Here is a 21,837-nt window from a genome sequence, read left to right as displayed (position 1 = left end):
CACATTCGTGTAAGTCTTGGCTCAGTTATCCAGAATTGCTCATCGTTTGTAGACGATGGCAGATAGTTTGAGAGATTTTGCTTTCATCTGAAGTGATCCTTGGCAAAAAAATGAAATTAAGTATTATTTTCACTGGCATTGCTTGTTTTCATTGCATACTCAAAAGGTTTCTGTGCTATTTACTGTTTTTCCTGTACTTGGTTAGAGTTTAAGTTGCATTTTTCCACTGCTATAGGGGATGCTGTTATTGTATCTACAGTTTTTAGTGCTCTTAGGTATCTATTTATGTGATTCCTAACACTTGGGCTCCAAACCAGTCATTTTACACCAAGAGGGTCAACGTCTACACTTTTGTGGCAATACAGGGCTGATTTCACTTATCTGAGCTGGAAATTGCTAGTGGAAAGCTTATTGTGTGCCGACCTGATTGGCCGTTATGCATACCTCATTTAAAACTTGATTATTTTCTGCTTGTATACAAGCCTTGCATCTGCCAGGAGCTGTTCTTTGTGAAGCGGTGGTCAGTGGTGTCCCATAAATATGCAACCATCAGAAGTTGCACTTTACCTATAAAAACTACCTCTGACATTTTCCACAGTCCTGCACTACTCAAAGAGCAACTAACTTGCTCATTGAGCAGCATTGCCACATTTAGTTACCCCTAGATTACATTAGGACAGCACTCAGGATTATTGTTGCTCAAATAGCAGCTGGCTTGGGCTCTGGACAGCACTGCTGGATAAGTTAACTGCAGATTACACTAAGAAAGCACCCATCCATCATCCAGTTGCAAATACCCATGCATAACTTCCCATTGTAAGGCACATATTAAGATCTGCAACCATGGATAGGCACTTTCCTGCTATCTCTTCATCTAGCTTGGTGGACGTGGGCATCCTGAGGCAATGCAGCAATTACCTTCCACACACTGACAACCACTTTATTCTGGAACAGATGAATATAGTATATGAAAGATGTAGTTACACAATGACACTGGAGGCTAGACTCTCACATACAGACACAAAAAAACAGCAAACAGGTTGTCAGCGACACATAGCACTGACTGCACTTACAAAGGACCAGACATATAGACCCACAAATGAGGAGGTGCTCACATGTAACTTATCCAAACCTCAAAGGCCTTATAGATGCAGTCCTCAGAAACTCCACATGCACACAAACAAGACAACTCCCACCACAATACACAAAACCACATCTGATTGTGTCTCAGCCACCAAGCCCATAAGACATAACACCACACAACCCAATATTTTGGTCAAAGGACACTCTACAATGAGACACAATGATGTCCCTCTCACCAGGATGGATAAGGAGAAGTTTGCAGTTAGCTGCCTGTCAAAGGCCAGGATTCACTAGATCATTAAAAAAAAAGCCGTAAGTGATCGGCAAAAAAAAAAAAAAAAAAAAAAAAAAAATGGATGTTCCTTCTACTGGCACACCAACCAGGTAGCCAGATGCATGACACATTCTTCCTCCTCCTAAGCCCCCAGCCATTCAGGTCCTGTTTCTGTGCCCTGACCCCATCCCTCCTTTAACAAATGTAGCAGTCAGTTGTTACAGTTTATACCAGCCTGGATGGAGTGCTTCAGTGCACAAGTTTTATTTTAAAAAAATTATTTTTAAACTGTAGCAAACTGCTTGCTACAAATGTAGCAAACAGTTGATACAGTTTATATGCTGCCTGCACAGAGTGCTACAGTGCTTAGGTTTTAGTTAAAAAAAAATCTTTTTAAACTGTAGCAAATTGCTTGCTACAAATGTAGCAAACAGTTGCTACAGTCCTGCCTTTATGAAGTGTTAACAGCACTCACATTTTACTTTGAAGAAAAAAACATTTTTTTTTTTACTTTTAAACTGTAGCAAGCATTTGCTACAGTTTAGACCAGAAAAGGAGCAGTACAGTGCTCAGGTTTTACCACAAATGCAGTACCAACTTCTACATTCCAGTATTACATTAAAGAGTGATCAGGATCATCTGATCATGACCCCTAACACTTTGTATCTAGGGCTGTTGCCCTAGCTGCTCAATTGACCAAACCCAAAGTACCAGTATGACTTAATCATAGTCCACGTGGGCATAAATGACTTCAGACATACCACCCTGGACTAATGGAGATAACCAAGCTCTCAGAATGTGTGTCACAGGCAGGTATGAACCTCGCACTGAGTAGCATTTTACTGTGTCCAAGGATAATGTCACGATACCAACAGAAAATGATTGACTTTAATAATTGGCTTAGCTACTGGTGTCATTCCAAAGGGGTCCAATATTTGTCAGCCTGGGAGAACATGGTTGACTGGCCCTGCTGCTTTGCCAGGGATGATCTTCATTTGTCACTACTAGGCTTTCGGATTGGCCAAAACATTATCCACCCCTATAGTGCCTTTTTTTAGGCATTCTCAACAGACCAATCTTCCAACAGAGCAAAATCTACTCAGGATATAGCTAAAGGTATTACTGCTCAATGCTAGGGACTCTCAACAAGAAACTACACTTCCTGGAAACACTCCTCACCCTGGAGGATGCTAACATCTGTGCAGTTACCGAAACATGGTTCAAAGCCATGGAAAGCATCCTGGCATTGCATCGCTATAATGCCTTTCACATTCTAATCACCCATTGCATATAAAAGGGCAAAAGGAGGAGGTGTAACCATGTAAATCTAATACTATGGAGCATCTAGTCTGTACTCCCACTTGGGGTTCAACTATCCTAGACCTGGTATTCACAAATATGGGAGACCATCACCCCCCTCCCCCCCCAGGTGTGATGTCCTCACTGGTTAGATTAGAACACAAAGTGGTCTACTTTGAAATAAATATAAAACTAGAACTGTTGCTTAAAGCCTGGAGTTGGTTTGAATGATATAACAGCCAAAAGACAGCCCTAAACGAAGCCCGTCAAAAAAAAATAAATCAAAAAACACTATTTAAAACTAGCTTGAGGAAAAAAAACCTATAACTATGAAAAACTAACTTTAAGAACTTTTCTAAGGCAAACTACCAACTTTTCAAGCTCCCCAAACCCAGAAAACATGGAAATGTGGAGGTGTACAAAAAGCCCTGTACAACTATATAAACAACTGCAGAAAAATGACAGTGCCAGACTGAAATAAGCCTAGGACAAACCGCAAAACCAAGCCACCCTGGTGGATCTCTGGTATAAATATGAAGGAAGAAAATCTTGTCTAGAAGTAAGAGAAAATGAGCACAACAGAACAAAATCTCTCATTAGTCTAAATAAGCAAATTAGGGTACCATTCCAATCTTCAGAAGCAAATTTTGAGAGAAAAAATAGCCTCCCAAGCAAAGGATAAACAAAGACATTTTTCAGTTATGTCTACAATCATAAGGGCAACACCCTACAATGTGTGGAATTAGTTGCAGATGACATGATACAACAAATCTGCTGACCAATGAATTTAGCTCAAATTTCACCCCCCCCATTACCTCCGGTTACCCTGCACCATTCCTCTACTAGTTATCACCAAAGAACAGGTCACCACTGTGATCTGTAAAGCTAAAAACATTGCTTTGTTGGGTCCCGACAATATTCCAGGAGGCCTCAAACAGTTTGAAACAGGACCTATCAGGCCAACTAGGAACTTTATTTAACCACAGCCTCAAAACTGGCTCTGTCCTGGTGGAGTGGAGAACAGTCCCTACCTCTCCATTAAGGGGACCTTCAACAGACCCAGGAAAATAGAAGAACATCAGTTTAACTAGTCTTATATGCAAGGTCATGGAAGGAATAATCATGAACCTGATAAATTATGGCATAGGAAACATCCAAACATGGGACCCAACTCAGTTCAGCTTTGTCAAGGGCAGGTCATGCCTGCTAAACCTTGTGGACATCTTTAGGAAAGTCACTAAGGCCATGGATGAGGGTAAAACAGCCTACCTTGACCTGGCTAAGGCATTTGACACAATTCCCCGCTACTAGTGATGTGCCACAGGCCTCAGTGCTGGGACTCTCCTATTTGGAATATACGTCTTTGAAGTCAAGGCTAATGTACAAGGCCTTTGGTTGACTAAGTTTGTAGATGACTACAAGCTGGGGGCAATCACTGAACACCCTACCAGTGTAGGTATCCTTTGGATGGTCTGACCCAGGCAAATGATTGGTGCCAGAGCTATGGCCTAAAACTAAATGCAAAAAATGCATAGTCATACCCTTTGGAAAGTCAAATACCCCTGCAAACTACAACATTAAGAGCACACCCCTAACAGTGGGCTCAGAGGTGAGAGATCGAGGTACACAGACAGTAGCCTGAACTTTGACCACCATGTGTCCACAGTGGTGAGGAAGTCCTTCTGTGTAGCACATCTTATAAGTAAAGGCATGTATCCAGATCCAAGGAAGTTAATAGTCTCACTGTACTCTGTCCTTATCAGACCAATAATTGAGTACAATACAACTTTTAGTATGGACTTGACCAGGCACTTGAAACAGCTGGAGTGGCCTGCGTGGTTCCTCACAAAGAAAATGCAGAGTATAAACATGTCCTTTGTAGATGGACTAAAAGCCGTATAGATTTACTCGGTCTCCTACCAAGTATTAAGTGCTGATCTATGCCTAACCTACAAGGCACTCAAATCCAGCCCTGATGGAACTGTTACACATTCCCAAGAAAAACTGCATGAGGGTCACCTGATCTAGGGATCTAAATCTTGTCTGTGGTATGAACAAAACTTGCTGGAGAGAGAGAAAGATGTGTCTTAGAGATTGCTTCTTCTATGGAACAGGCTTCCTACTCATGTAAACAGAGTCCTTCCCTGTCCTCCTTCAAACGCAGCTTGGATCAATGGATGCGGAATCATAAATTCACACCTGGGGTGTTGCCCATGTCCCTTATGAACAAGAGCAGTCTGTAAAATACTGAAAGGCACAGGAAAAGTTTTCCCACCACCTGACAGCATTTTAGATGAATAGGTAGGTACATTTCAGGAACTGAAATTTTGTATGGGGAAGGAAACAGAATGTTTTTTGTCACCAAAGGTACATAAATACATTTTTCATCGGCTTCAATCACAGCGGGTGCAGCTGCAGACTTCTTACCTTCAGCATGGCTTCTCTGTGGATATGTTAAACGTACCTAACTTGCTGGAATCTCTATGCTTCTCAAGGATTTTTCTGTTTTTCCAGGTTAATAGGCAGACTGTGTCTTATCTTGTCTCATTTTGACTGGCATACTTTCTCAAGCACAAACCATGCTGAATGGCCACAATAAAAGACACAGGTCTTGAGCAATGCTCAGTTACATCAGGAACCTGTTTGGGAACATGACTGTAGTTTATCATATAAACATCAGAACTTCTCAACTTCTGTTAAAAAAGTCTGAGTGTCTTTTCAGGATTTTATATAATTATTTGGTATTTGTTTACTGGTAAAGTCTGAATGCTCAAGATCACTTTTTCAGTGGAAGCCTGGGTTGACAAAAAGCTCCACAGTTAAGTCAATTTTACAAGCAAATAAAGCATCCTAGTATATACATAAGGTATGAGTTTAATCAATTAAATGCTATAAATTATACGTGTTGTACCAGACTCCATACATTGGGAGAGAAAATGCTGCAATACTGAAGTTAGAATATATGTGTGTATGTATATATATTATTCCTGTGCCATAAGCAGGGTGTAGGAAAGAAAAGATTTATAAGCAGAAGAAAAGGGGGTAATGTTTAATCAATAATGACAGGCAACATATTTGAGAAGGCAGGAGAGGTTTTGTAGAATAGGGGAGGTAAAGGGAAAAGAACAGATGGATTAGAGGCATACCTCTCAACTGTCCAGATTTTCACAGAATGTCCAGATTTTTTGCCTCTTATTTTTGGTCTCCTCCTCATAAAATTTGTGATTTTGTGGCAAATCAATGGGATGATGTGAGGAGCAGAGTCCTTAAATAATGACATACATTTGAGTTTCAGACTTCAAATCCTTCAAAAAATGCATGTTAACACATACCCTGTTATTCTATCAAGTTTCTAAGTATATATGAGCAATATTTGAAATCTGTCCCTATTTTTGGGCTGCTGCCCCTCATTTTGTCATTCTTTGTCCAGATATCTATCACCAAGAAGTTGAGAGGTATGATTAGATGTATAGCTAGTTATTATGGCATCCAGTATTATCTCACAATCTAGCATCCACCTCAACTTTACTTTGTGAAGCCCTCATTCTGGCACTCCTTATAAGCAAGTTAGGATTTTCTCCCCTCACGGTCAATGCTCATGAACTCAGAGATGAGGAGCAAAAAAAGAATAATTTATGATCATGATTTCGCTTCTCTACCTTAAGAAGTAAACCAGACTACTCAAGAGAAAAAAAAAACAAAAAAACGTGTTTTGTTTTTTAAACTAAAGAAGGCTGATTGTAACATTTGTAACAAACAGCTGCTAGAGCTTATGCCACATATGGAGTGCTAATGTGTTTCAGTTTTAACCTCAGATACAATACTGGCATTTATTTCTGAAAGGCTGGTAATACACTTAAGACTGACTGGCATGTGCTGATTGCACCCCCTAGCACTATGTGCCCAGGGCAGCTACCCACTTCGCCCCAGCTTAGCTATGCATCTCAGATGGATAGGGGAGGAGGTATGTTAGCAAAGGTAGTTTGAAGGATGAGACATTAAATAATGAGATGAGAGGAGAGGGTCTACAACACTTGCATGGGGAGTTGGGCAGTATTTAAGTATATTCAATGACTACTTTTGATGTTCAGTGAGTACTTTTGGGTCTATTCTGGGCATGAGTAGGATCATATCCAAGTATTCATGAAATGTTGTCCAAACTGACACTTAAATATTTTGTATTGTTGAGCTGTCTGCATAAGCTGGGAAGGAATTCTGGGCTTTGTATTAGAACATTACCCCACTGCGATTTTTGCGCAGAAATGGCTGTGGCGTACATGACTGACAGGGCAAGCCCATGTGACATTGCATGCAAAATACGGCTGAGTGATAAGGCATGCAGATTATCCAGCAACCTGCTGAATATTCATTCTAAATATTCCATCTGTGACTGTTTGTGAACGTTCTTGAAATACGGCCATTCCAAGCTAGTTATTGTATATATTGTGTGTCCTTTAATTAAGAGATGTAAGGACAGGTTCAACTATGAGCAGGTCAGAAGGGCAGTATGTATGCGGTACTTTACACCCCCACCTAATTTTGTGCTTTAAATTGCTTTTGCAGGGGGACAAGCTCCCCATGCATCCCCCACCTTTTATAACTATAATTTTGTGCTTCAGATTACTTAACTGTTTGCAAAATAAGTTTTACACAGAAGTGAAATTACTGCTTTCTACTAAAATAGTACCCCATCAGAGCATGAAAGTATGTTTTGTATGAAAGAACATGAGCTGCTTATGTCCCTGCCTTATCAGTTTTAATTGCATTATATTTATTAATTAAAATTTATTGTGTAAAATCACTGTGGAGTGAAAGGGGGATAGAATTGCAGATGCACTTGTTAGTGTGTACTTTTGAAAAATATATTCAATTCCGTTTTATGTATGCTGCACTTGCTAGAGTTGTTGTTGTTGAGTCTTTCAGCTTTTCCCGGTTAGGGGTCGCCACAGTGGAAATCCGGTCCGCTAATGATTGGCAGTAGATTTTTACGTGCCAAGTTGCCAGCCCTGACACACAACCTTCAACGAAGGTACACCCATTCATGCATGTCTCCACACAGAAGACGCTCTAGCTGAGAATCGAACAGGACAATGTCTTACTGTGGAACGACAACACTACCGCAGCACCACCACCGCAGCTGCACTTGCTAGAGTGTACTTTTGTAAAATATATTCAATTCCATTTTATGTACATGCATACAATGTATAGTTTTGATCAACATACATTAACCTGCACTTGCTGCAGCGCGCAGATTTAACTACACTGTTTTCCATATTCTGTTTGGTGACATTGGCTATGTCATGTTTATTCATAGTAAAGACTAGCAATTTCAGGGAAACGTAGAGTAGTGGGCAGGGTTTGGGCAGTCCTTGCTACTGTGCATCTGGTGGGGTAATGTTCTAATACAAAACCGAGTTCTGCTTTTTTGATATGCAGTTTAAATACAGTGAATCACCTGCAGTGTTTGTTGGTGTAGATTTTTAGAGCATTGATTTCTATTTGGATAGTATGGCTGAATGATGCTGTTTAATACTAAATACTTTTCAAGGCTGCAAAGTAACTTGCGAACGCTAAATAAATGTGATTCTTAGTTCAAGCCAATTTAGTTGTTTTACAGTAAAGCAATGGTGAATTCTACAGTGCTGATTTGTTGCAAATTTTGCTATTTTGTTTTAGCATTGTTCAAATTCATGATATAGAGATGAATTTATGTTACTAAAGATTGAGAAGGCATAGAGGAGTGTTGAAGTGGGTTAGCTGTAGCTATGTTTATTCTGGACACATCAGTGAGGAATGGAATTACCCTATATAAGGAGCCTAGTGTTTGCTGAGTTTGAATCATTTACTGTTCAGCCTAGCAGTTTTGCTTTCAAATCTTGCAAAAGCATATCAAATATAAATCTCTGTCTTTCAATACAGGCATTTCTGTTGGAAATGAACCTGTCTTCTGCAGGGATATTATTTAATTAAACACAGGCCATGATGGTCTGATTTCCATAGTTGCTCCTTTCATTATTTTGCTCTCTTACAGGTCATTAGAAAAAGCATGAAATTATATAGAAATTTTATGACAAATTCCATTTCTTTTCATAAAATTTGCAAATTCTACACCAGTGAAAAAATCCAGTAGACGATACTAACATTTCAATAGCTGCATGTGAAGGAGTAGAGCTTACTGCACATTCAAGTACAGATCTTTGACAGGCCGTATTTCTCTGAGAAAAGTTCTACATCAGTATCACCACATTTTGTGAGTGATTGTCCTCCCATTGTGTTAGCATATGCACAAGGGGTGTTTGATGTTAAAGGAATTATTAGGGAAAACTGGCACATCTTGGAGGTAGATAATAGGTTTTCGGATCTCCTGAGGGACAGTCCTAGATTTGTTTATAGGTACATTAGGACTTTAAAGCAATGGCTGTGCTATCCTACAGGTAGAGTCCCCCTTCCTTCCATCATTGATGCTACATCCAAGTGCAAGAGTTGCAACTATTGCCAATATATTGATGAATCTAGATTTTTTAGGCATCCTGTGACGGGTCACTTATGGAGTAACAAGACAAATGCTAATTGTAACACCAGGCATGTTGTTTATTTAGCCCACTGCCAACGCTGCTTTTAATTCTATGTGGGGAAAAATAATAGAAGTCTCAAGGAGAGAATTAGGGACCACTTGTACTGCATTTGCAAAGGGCACGATTATAGTGCCCTAGCGAAACACATATTACAGACAGATTCAGCACATTCTTTTTTATTCCAAGTCTTACATGTGGTGTTTCCACACATACGTGGGGGGATTTGGTGAATCGCACTGAGGTGGTAGAACTGGAGTGGATTCTTAGGTTAGGTGCACATCAGGCCATGTGTCTGAATGACAATGTCCCCCTCAAACCTCTGCTCAAGGCTAGACGCTTGAATCACTGAGTTTTCCATAATAGTTGTTCAAGTGCTTATGTATGTGTTCAAGTAGTTTATTTTTGCAATGTGTAAGAGATGCTTTAAGACCTAGATTATTCATTAATGTGTTAATGATTGTTTTTTTTCTTTTTCTTATATATATGTCTTGAGTCCGTTTTTAATAGTAATGCAGAATGTATCATGGATAGGTATGTCTTGATTTTAATTCACTTTAACTGCTGGTTCTTGTCTGTATACTGTTTATAGACATTTTTATGTTTTTACGTTGCTTTTGCAAGGATTTTCCTGCTTTGTTGCTTTAAAATATTAACTGTTTTTTGTTGACATGTTTCATGATAGGTTGCTGCAAGGTATATTAGTGAAATTGTTTTTTTTTTTTTGAATTGTCTGATAAAGTGGCTTTGTGGTGCTGTGTATTTATTAAACTTTTTACTTTTTACATTGAGGTTTGAATTTCTATTGTTCCTGCCAGCTACTGGGTTCATTTTTTACTCTGTGCTGTTGTGCTGTGCTTTGGGTTTCTTTGGATTTGTTTATAACTGTTTATATTTGCTTTCTGCATATGTCATTTCTTATTATGTATTTCTATGTTATTTATTCAAAATTTCTGATAAAAAATATTTAGCAAAAAAAAAAAAAAAAACATTTTCCAAGGAAATGACTTGCATAATCCATATACAGTCTAGCCAAAAAAGGTTTGATGGTGATTTACCTGTTTGCCTAACGTTCATCATACACTTTTCCATACCATGACCCATACTATGCCAGTGTACATAACATCTAGCTAAATATTTCACTCTTGTCATTGCAGAATATGTCTGATGGCATATTTCCAATATTAAAGAATGGCAGTGTGGATGGACTATGGCTCGACTCACCTAGTATACAGTCTTTTTTATCTTTATATTTTTTGTTTTCCACATTTTTCAACACATTTCAAATTTTTCCATTATTACATTACATCATAATTTACATAATCATATTAGAATTTTATAAAAAATGTTACACTTACTAGATTAAAAATGACAGTTCTTCCCGCTCATTTAATAAGACAGTCTTCCATATTACCCCTCCTTTTAACTTTTGTTGCATCATTTCCAAATTTCCTATCCTCTCATAACAGTACTCTCTTGTCACTTTATATACTCCTCTGTCCAACTACAAATGACTGTATCTTCCTTTGCTTCCATTGTTTACATCTTACCCCTTTTCACTATTCTTTCAGTTGCCACAGCCTTCTGTTCTGCAGCAACTCATGCCTAGGCTATGTGTACCCATCGACATGACTATCAGTATTTAGGATGACATATGTTTAGGTGATGGTGTGTCCTTTGTACTGTTTCTGTGTTGTAAAATGATGTACCCAAATTAGAGTTTCTTATGTTAGGATATGTAGTTGTCTATGACTGTGACTGACATTTTCCAGACTATTGACATTTTTTTCTGTTAGCCATTGAACGGTCATGTGCACACACATGCACGCACTGCTGCAAAACATTAGTGCATGCTAAAGGCATAACCAGGTATAATACCCTTTATGTCACAGGATATATTTTTCAAAAAATAAGATGAGTAGAATCTAGTTTTTAAAGCAGTGACATTTATTTTTACCATGTCTGAATTGATTAAGGGATACTTTTTTTTGTTTTAATGTTTTAATTTTAGTGAACCTATCATTTCTGAAATAAAAGGCAAACTCCAGAAACATGCACTGCCCTAGTTGGGGGTGGGGCTACATCTTTGGATCTACACTGTGGAAGATGATACATAGTCCCAGCAATCCTGTCTATACTCCTGGTATTGGCCATCACTGCTCCCCCTTGTGGTTGCTTTTAGTGACTTCTCTGCATGTTCCTCATGCTCTCCACAATCTGTGTTACACTCGGTGGAGTAGCTATATCCTACTGGTCTGTGGGGCATTTAACATATTACTTACAAGAAGCGAAGTGCTGATACTCATATGAATTTCTTTTATAACTATCATTCAACTTTTCTGTATAAGAAAAGTACAGTTGTGTAAGAACTTACCATAACAGTAGATGTTGTATTGATCATTGTTGCAGCATATCAAACTGTGGATTATCTCGCCAAATAGTCTGGATATATGGCTGTGGTACTAAGGCCAAAATCTTCCATAGAAACTTATGACCTAAGCCTGTGGGTGTAAGAGTACAAAAGTGGATATATGAACGCAACTTCTTAACCATCTCCAAGCTAGTAAGCCTGAAGAGGCCTGAGGAACAAAATAAACTGTTCAGCTAAGAGGGGAGAGGCAGAAAGACAGTGATCCCCCTCAGTTCATGATGAAAAACTAAGAAGGAATCAAAGGAGGAGGGATGGGGGGGAAGGAATAGTGCAGCAGTGATCAGTAAGACATCTACTGTTATGGTAAATTCTTACACAGTAGTACTATGAGCTCCTTAGATCACTGTTGTAGTATTTCAAAGTGTTGGGTGACTTCCAAAGCTTAAGTGGCATGAAGGGTGGTTGGAAGGGAGATAGGAGCATTGTCCAGTAATCCAGAGAGACTGTCCTGTCAAAGGCAGTTTTAGGTTGAGAAAAGGCATCCACTCTAATGTTTGGTGAAAGTATGAACAGAACACTAAGTAGCTGCTTCTAAAATTACTTGAGCCAATCCCCTTGTGAAAGGCTACAGATGAAGCCACTGGTCTAGTGAAATGAGCCTTTGATGGAGAGAGTAAGGATTGCCATGTAGAGTGCAGCAAAATTAAATGGATTTAAAGATTCACTTAAGTAACAGTTTGTTTTGAAACTGTGTTCCCTAACTTGGACTCTTGGAAAGAGACAAATTGGTCAAACTTGCAAATATTCTTAGTGTTATCCAAGTAGAATCAGAGCAGTCTATGCATATCAATGTAGAATTCTCTCCCTTCTTTGTGAATTAGGGAAGAAATTAGGAAGATTTACAGCCTGATTGAGAGACAGTTCATGTACTACTTTCGGTATGAAATGGGGATTGGCCCTTAAAGACACACTCTTGTCCTTATGAAAGATAAGGGAGGGAGGGTTTGCCATATGAGCATGTAGTTTGAATACTAGTCTGGCAGAGGTGAGGACTAGCAGAAGAATAGTTTTCCATATACAGAATTTGAGAGCATCAGTTGCTGCTGGTTGGTTCTAAAGGATGGGGAGAGGGTTTTTCAAGCACAAAGCTGGGGTCCCAAGAAGAAGGGAAAACTTTCTTGGGAGGTTTCAGGTACAATACACTTTTTTAAGAACAGTTTCTCTCTCTAGTCTGGAGAGAAGAGGAAGATTGAGGGGTAGGTATGGAGATATGCTGAAATGAGTGCCTTAATTAATGAGAAAGCTAGGCTGGACTACAATAGCTCACAGAAATAAGAGACACCCAGTGGGGTATTAGCCTATACAGGGTCCTGTTTTTTTTAATCCAACACCAGACGTAAATTTATTAGTAATATTTCTTTATTTTATAAAATAAATTTCCACGAGGATTCATTTATTTTGAACACTATTAGAGTTTTATATAAATCCAATACTATGCATGTAATGGATTTCTTTGTAAAAATTATTTTACATAAATAATCAATCAACTTAAGAAAATCTCTATCATTACTTTGTAATACTCCATGAGACTATCTGAATCAACAAGCAGTCCATTTGGGCTAATCCAAAATCCAAGATTAATTTATCTGGGGACTTCAAATTACAGTTTTGAAAGCAGTTATACCAACCTATAAAATATTTGTCTGTCCATTGTCCTAATTTCACAGTATTGGAATTTAATATCAAAATTATGTCATACAAAACAGAATGAACAAACTAAACAAATTCTTAGTATCCAAGTGCTTTATAACAATGTTTGACTTTTTTTAGAATATTAACAAATGATGAGTGTTGAAGTATAAATATATACTGAATATAGTTAAAACCACCATCCACATGAACTTATTATTCAAGTTTTTTTAGATGTGAGATCTTCATTTGTTTAAATAAAAAAGGAAATAATATAAGTCTTTATTATATCTACTCAATATATTAATACTTTCAATGATTATGAGTTTGTATATGTTTTCAAATATGAAAATTTAACTATTCCTTTGTTCCAGGTACTAATATGGTAGTTATAAGCTATTCTTGATTTTTGGGTGCCTAACATTTCAAAACTGTTCCAGTCAAATTTAATTAATTGTAGTTTGGTGGATGTAATGGTTTGAACTGTATACAAGATTTTTGGTACTATAATAATTGTTATGAGTTTTAATTGTTCTTTAAAAGTAAATGTTTGTTTATTCCAAACTGATATCAATCCTGTTATCTCCATTACCCATTTAATTTTGTGTCTCGTTTCATACCACGAGTTCCATGTTATAATTCCTAGATATTCAATTTATTGATCTTTTTAACTTAGTTTTTATTTCCTTAATTAAAGGTTGATTATCTTTATTAAAACAATCACATTTCTAGTTTTTCCCACTATTAAGGTACAGACCCAAGGTTTCCTCATACTTTCTAATTATCACGTATACAATTATTGATGCATGTACACTTGTGTTAATATAGTATTGTCAGCAAACAATTTTTAACAAATTTCTTGCCTATTTTAATTCCTTGAAAATTAGTATTCAGTCTTATCGATGATGCAAATATTTCTGTACTAACAGGAGGGGGTAGCATCAATATGATGTGTTTTTTAATTAAGCTACAAAACATTGTAAAATAAATTCAGAGTTTTAGAGTGTGGCTTTACTGCTTGGCTGCTCAGGGAGTCAGGAGAGACATTTTGCCTGCAAATTCTGGATAGTTGAAAGGAATGGTGCAAGACAGAAGCAGTGAGCTAAGTGTTATTTTTATTATTATTTTGTGATGCTGTCAACATTCAACCTGATATTTTATTAAAAATGTTTGCTTCCGTGGAGCAACTTGTAATACTGGTGTGTGTGGCAACTTGTCTTTGCAGACTGGACTAGCAAAGGTGAAACTTCAGACGTGATGGCTGTAACTACTAAGTGGGGATTGGGCATAACACTCAAATGTCCATGATTTTGGTTCAACATTTTTTTCCATCTCTTTTAGTGAAACTGGACATTTTGGAGAAAAGGTGGTGGATTACATTTAATAAATAATGACAATAATTAGAGTTATACACTTCTTTTGCTTCAGAAAATCCATGTTGTTTCACATCCTCTTATTTTGTTAACTTCTGATGCTAATAGTACTAATATTTTTGAAAAGTGCGCCTGATTATTTTTGGATTTGTTCCTGACTTTGCAGGCAAGAGGTTGAGAGCTATGGGAATGAGGTTGGCTAGATGAAAGTAAATTGACACTTTCAGGCAGTAATTGCAATGAATCTTCACAGGACTAATGTGTATTTATCAGGAATAAGATGGACTAAACTTGATACTTGATATGCACTAAATAGATAAAATTGCTGGGGCTGTCTGTGAAGAAAAATGATTAACTGCCTTCTGTTTTCTTATTATTCTGGCTTTGCAGGACTTACTGTAGTTTATGTAAACAACTTGTAATATTTTAATGTGTGGCAACTGTTTGTTTGAAACAAAGGCGAAGTGCATTCCAAATACAAGATGATTATGCTTTTTATCAATCCATCACCTTAATTTTACATAGATTTAGCTACAACTGATTGATGGGGGTTGTCTGGATGGAAGTAACTGATCTACTTGTCACTTGCTCAGTTTACAGTCATTTCTCGAAGAGATAAAATGCATTACATAACATGCCAACCTTCAGAGCTTCTGGGGGGCTGCTGGCCCCCACAGATCAAGACTAAGTAGATTCTGACATGGGCTTAGTTGTGGCCTCTGTCCTGAACACTATTTAGTCAAAAGTAGCCCTGCTCAGAGGCATACACAGAAGGTCATTGTACCATGTGTGAGGAAGCTGGGATGATGTCATTATTTCTCTAACTTTCCTCCCAAAACTTGTAAGTCACTGTCTTGTGTTGGGCTGGGGACAGAGTGATCATTTTATTTTGACTGTCTTCACAAACCTCAGAAGGGTAAACAGGGGTCACTAAGCTTGTACAGGAGCAGTGTACTGTCTAAAATTAATTTGGAGGCATTACTGTAATTATTTTTATTTTTTTTTAATTTTCCTCACAAATATCAGAGGCATATATGGATGGCTAATGTTTGCGGGTGGGTAAAATAGTATTATGTTTATATATTTCTGACAACAAATATGTTTTAATTTTTTTATAGTTTTGTCCTAGGATGACATCAGAGGGGTACACACAAGGCATTTTTTTTTTTTTTGGGGGGTAGGAATGAGGCAGCATGCTGTATACACAGACAGCAGCGACTTGAAATATGATTCTGGTCATTGTTCCCTTAATTTTCATCCCAATTTAACACTAGACAGGGATACAAAGGAAGTCAATACCTCTTTAAGGTGGTGTAGGAGGAAGGTACTGTTCCATGTGGGTCTACTTTGATTCACTGAAAACTCATTTCACTGAATTTCAAAACACTCACACCAAACCGCTGAAAGCTCAAATCACCGAAAACTTTAAGTACTGTTGGGCAAATAAAATGTATATGCCCTTTTCCCCACTGTAGGGGATCCTGGAGTTAGTATACGTAGTTAGGCAGGTGTCAGGGGTAGCCCTCACCTACTTTTGATTTAATATATTGTTATCTTTCAGTGAAATTAGATTTATAAATATAAAAGCTAACCCCAACTATATATACTAACTTCAGGATTGCACTACAGTGGGAAAAAGGGCATATACATTTTATTTGTCCAACAGTACTTACATTCAGTGAAATAAGTTTTCAATGATTTGAGCTTTCAGCGATTTTTTTGAGTGTCTATATGGGAACATCGAATATTTAGCAGTTCGAATCACTAAAGGTCGACCCTAAGTGATCGAACTGTTAAAACATCGAATGTTCAGAAAAAAAAATTAAAACAACAACAAAAAAAAAAAAAAACTAAATGGCTGTGCCCCCCACATCCCCGCTACTTAAATATACCACCTCCGAGACCGCACTACATTGAAGTAAATGGAAATCTCCCCTTACGGAGATTTCCATTTACCTCTTCGATGTTCTGCAGTTTCTCTATTCTCATGTCGACAATGTCAGATTCGACATTGTCGGCTATTGAGAATTCAATATAGACCCTTTTTTTGAGGGTGAATTGAAATTCAGTATAATGAGTTTTCAGTGAATCAAAGTAGACCCATTCCAGATATATGTATCATAACATACATTTGAATAACCAAAAAACAAGGAACCAGTCAAAAGGTAACTAAATGAAACAGACTGTGTTTAAAAGACAGAAAAACTCCACTCTTTATTGGCTAGTACATACAACTTAACACTCCACAAAACATGCGTTTTCGTCCAGGCACCTCCCAGACTTCATCAGAAAATACACAGAATGTGAAACCTGCATGCAGTTTTTTTTTTTTTTGCTATTATATCAAAAAGTTCCTTCAGACTCTTCAGTTCTTGGTTTTGTAACCAAGAACTGAAGAGTCTGAATGAACTTCTTGATATAATAGCAAAAAAAAAAAAAAAAAAACTGCATGCAGGTTTTTCACATTCTGTGTATTTTCTGATGAAGTCTGGGAGGTGCCTGGACAAAAACGCATGTTTTGTGGAGCGTTAAGTTGTATGTACTAGCCAATAAAGAGTGGAGTTTTTCTGTCTTCGAAACCCAGTCTGTTTTGTTTATAACATACATTTGAATTTCATGTTTATTGTACAAGCATCAACCCCTATATCACTAGGTGGGTTGCAAACTGGCTCACAGATAAAACCCACAGTGTGAAAGTAGCTGACTCCAAGTCAGACTGTCAACCAATCATGAGTGGAGTCCCACAGGGTTCGGTCCTGGGTCCTCTCCTGTTTGGTATCTACTTCCCTGAAGTCCTGGCCAACATGAAGGGACGCTGCCTGGCAAAGTTCGCGGACGATTGCAAGTTAGGAGCCATAATTAACCCCCCAAGTGATGTTGACATCCTACAGAAAGGCCTCACTGAGACCAATGACTGGTGTCAGAACCATGGCCTTAAGCTCAATGCCAAAAAATGTGTCATCATCCCCTTTGGAAAAAACGTTGTTTCCATGAATTACCACATCGATGGTAGTCCACTGAACACAGAAGGCGTCATAAGAGATCTGGGAACACAGGTTCACAGTAACCTCTCTTTTGACCACCACATTGCCATTGTAGTCAGAAAGTCCTTCTATGTGGCACATTTCATTCCAAAGGGTTTTGCATCCAGGAAGAAAGAGGTCATTGTCTCCCTTTACTCTTCCCTCATTAGGCCAATCATCGAGTACAATGCCTGTAGAAGCCTAGCCAAAAAGGTACCCTGGCTTTCGCCACCCAAGAAAATTATTTTCCTGTGCCCCTGTCAAGCAGAGCCACAGAGGTGATCCCCGGGGTGAATTTCCTATTTCCCATCCAGTCATCAAGATTTTTCTTGAAGAGTGCTAATGAGGAGCTTTGTCTGATATAGATAGGTAGTTTGTTCCAGAGTATGGGAAGTCTCTGGGACAGGAATCTATCCCTCCAGCATGTTCTGTTTATTGTGTAGCTCGGAGGGATTGGGATTTCTTTAAGTGGAGCATGTCCAACAGCTCTGGGTTTATTTTTATTTATTTTTTTAGTAGTAGGTGTAGGTGATATGCGACAGAGTAAAGCTGGAGTTTTTTGAGATGGTCTGCATAGGGCATCTGTTTGAAGCCAGTAATCCTCTTTCTGAGGTATTTCTGCGGCCTTTCCAGTTGTTGCAGGTGTCTTGTGAGATACATGCCAAAAGGAAAATTGTACTCTATAATGGGAGTGAAGGATGAGTAGAGGGGAACAATGACCTCTTTTTTCCTGGATGAGAAACCTTTTGTGATGAGGTGTGCCACGTAGAAGGATTTCCTGACTACTGTGGCAATGTGATTATCAAAGGAGAGACTACTGTTCACCTGTGTCCCAAGGTCTCTTATCACACTTTCAGTGTTAAGTAGACTACCACCTATGTGGTAGCTCATGGGTACAGAGTTTTTACCAAAAGGGATGACAATGCACTTTTTGGCATTGAGCTTGAAGCCATGGCTTTGACACCATGCATCTGTCTCAGTGAGGCCCTTTTGTAGGATGTCCACATCATTAGGAGTTTCAATTATGGCTCCTAGTTTGCAGTCATCTGCGAACTTTGTTAGCCAAAGACCTTCTGTGCTAGCCAGTACTTTAGAAAAGTAGATACTAAACAGGAGAGGACCCAGGACTGAACCCTGCAGTACTTCACTTGTCACTGGTCTGAAGTCGGATTTGGAGCCTGCTACTTTCACAGTGTGGGTTTTGTCAGTGTGCCAGTTGGCAACCCATCTTGTGACATAGGGATTTATACCTAGTTTAGTGAGTTTATCTATAATTCCAGAGTGGGGGATTGTGTCAAAAGCCTTGGCGAGATCTAGATAGGCTACCTTACCCTCGTTTACGGCTTTGGTGACTGCTTCAAAGAAGTCAATCAGGTTTAGGAGGCATGATCTGCTTTTACAAACCTGAACTGGGTGGGGTCCAGAGTTTGGAGATTACCAATGTCTTTGTTTATAAGTTCTATGATGATACATTCCATGGCCTTGCACACCAGGCTCATTAGGCTAATGGGGCGGTAGTTCCTTGGGTCTGTGGTGGTTCCCCCTTTGTGGAGTGGGATAACAGTCACTGTGCACCATTCAGTGGGCACAAAGCCTGAGATGAGGCTATGATTGAACATGGTGCTTAGGTGGGGTGCCAGTTTATTCTGTCGTTCATGTAGAATGTAGCCTGGGATGTTGTCAGGTCCCATGGATGCTGTGTTCTTGGCTTTGGAGAGTGTGGTTTTTACCTGTGCAGCCGTGATTACAGGAACTTTGCATTCTTCCGGTATAGAGATGGGCCCTTTAAGGGGTGAGGGGGTGTAAAGTTAGCACTGAACCTATCTGCCAGGATGTTGGCAATATCAGTTGGTTCAGTATATTTAGTGCCATTGTGCTGTAACTCAGAGCAGATCTGAGTGTTGCCATTGAAATTCTTGATATAGCTATAGAATGCTTTGTGGTTGTCTTTAGAATCAGTGGTGATTTAGTTTTCATAATTCACTTTGAAGGATTTTATGAGGGATCTCAGCTTCTTACTGAGGTTGATCAGAGAGTTCTTCTAGTCATGGGATTTTACTCTTTTTTTGCAACAGTTTCTATCTTCTGTTGTAGAGTTTATTTATGGCAGGGGGCCACCAGATTGGCTTCCTTTTTTTTGGAGGATAGCATCTTGGTTCTGTTAGGGATAGCAAGATCCATACAGTCGTGTAAGTACTTATAAAGTGCATTTGTGTAGGATTCAGCAGTCGTACCTCTATTGTCCGTCTGCATGGGTGTTGTGAAGTTTGTCACTTCTGTCTTAAGAAGCATGAAGTTGGCTTTGGAGAAATTTTTTACGGTGGTTTCCCTAATGGGGTGGGGGCAGGGATGTCTAGGCTGATTAGCTTGTGGTCGGATCTGACCAACGAGGAATTGACCTTTGGTGTGGAACACCGGTCACCCATGATGGTAATGAACAAGTCTAGGATACTGCTGCTCCTGGTGGGGGTGTGGATAAGTTGATTCAAGGCACTGGAATTTATGAATTCTAGAAAATGTTGAGCAAAAGAGTTGGTACATGAGTAGTTTTCCCGGTTAATGGTGGGGTAGTTGAAATCGCCCATTATTAGGGTGTTGAGTTGTACCCTAATATTTTCCAGTGTATCAAGAAATGAGGAGTGGGAATCATGGGACATGGTGGGGGATCTGTAGCAAGTTACAATTTGGATTGTGGTCTTGCCCAGAGTAAGTTGCACTTGGATAATCTTGGATGCATTATGCTGAGCAACTAGCCTGGAGGTGTGGATATCCTTAATGAATATGGACAAGTCTCCACTTTTAGTGTTTCGGTCCAGGTTAGGTGGCTGAAAGGTGTGGTATGAATTATATACTGGTAATGCAGAGGTGCTCTCTGGCATCTTGAACCAGGTCTCTGTCACTGCACAGATGTCGATGTTCTCAATTTTAAGGAGTGCCTCGAGTGAATGCATTTTGAGGTTTAGACTTCTAGCATCGAGTAGCATTACCCTCAGATTTTGCTTGCTTGTACCTGTTATGGTGGTGAATTTGTCATTTGAACCTTGCCTAAAAAGGCACTATAGGGGTGGCAATCAGTATCCGGAATCCCAAGGACGACAGGTGCAGGCCATCTCTGGCAAAGCATCGTGGTCTGTCGATTATGTCATCCCAAGCAGACAGATACTGGATCCCCTTAGAATGACACCAGAAGCTTAGCCAATTGTTGAAGTCAATCATTTTGTCCTTGTACTGTAGTATCATTCTGGGTGATGGCAGGATGCTACTCAGGGCTAAGGTCATACCTGCCTGAGCTACAAGATTGGAGAGCTCCTCCATGTCTCTTTTCATGTAGTCCAGGGAGGTATGTCTCAGGTCATTCACACCAACATGGACAATGACAGAGTCATATTTGTACTTGTTGTGGAGTGACCCGAGTGTGTGCGTTATGTGGCAGATCCTGGCACCCGACAGGCAGCTAACAGTAACATCCTCCTTGTTTAGCCTGGTGAGAGGAACATCAGTGTGCCTGACTATAGAGTCACCTATGACTATAGTGTTGGGTATGTTGTTATGCCTTATGGGCTGTGGTTGAGTGGCACACGGAGTTTGTGGACTATGTGTCATTTGGGTTATGTTGGGGGGTGGAGGTTGCATGCAATTCTGCTTTGGAGGTCTCTGTTCTTGAGCAAATTTTTATTGAGAGCCTCCATGAATGTAGGTGTGTGTTTTGTGTTGCTATGTGTTTGTTTTGGAGGTGTAGGTTTTGAGGGACTATGTGATGAGTGTGGTGTGGTACCAGACCTCTCAACCAATTGGGGACAAATTTCAACAGAATCAGGGACAAGTCAAGAAAGAATCAGGGACAATCACGGACACTTTTAAAATATTAGTGCTATTAACTTGAAACATTGACAGAATCAGAGCATATGAATTAATACACATTTTCTGAAGTAAAAGAAGTTTACAACTCTTAATTATTGTCATTATTCATTAAGTGTAATTCACCACCTTTTCTCCAAAAGTCACTAGTTTTAGGAGGGATTAATAGGGACAGAGTTAAAATTTGAGTCAAAATCAGGGACAGTTGAGAGGTATGTGTGGTACAAGTATTTACCTTCTCCTCTTGACTGTCTAGTCCAGTCTTGGATGAAGAGAGCTTTGCTTCCAAATTTGG

The 21,837-nt window shown here is 39.0% G+C and overlaps 1 protein-coding gene across 1 annotated transcript in view; it reads right to left on the bottom strand.

Annotated features, from left to right (window-relative positions):
• UROC1 (urocanate hydratase 1) overlaps positions 1-21,837 on the bottom strand; it is a 1,269,467-nt gene that overhangs the window by 31,224 nt on the left and 1,216,406 nt on the right. The window lies entirely within an intron of this gene.

The sequence above is a fragment of the Protopterus annectens genome, chromosome 7.part1, assembly GCF_019279795.1.
Source record: "Protopterus annectens isolate FY-2018-M chromosome 7.part1, PAN1.0, whole genome shotgun sequence".
NCBI lineage: Eukaryota > Metazoa > Chordata > Ceratodontiformes > Protopteridae > Protopterus > Protopterus annectens.
Note: the sequence above shows the minus strand (reverse complement) of the source record. Positions and strands in the feature narration are given on the sequence as shown.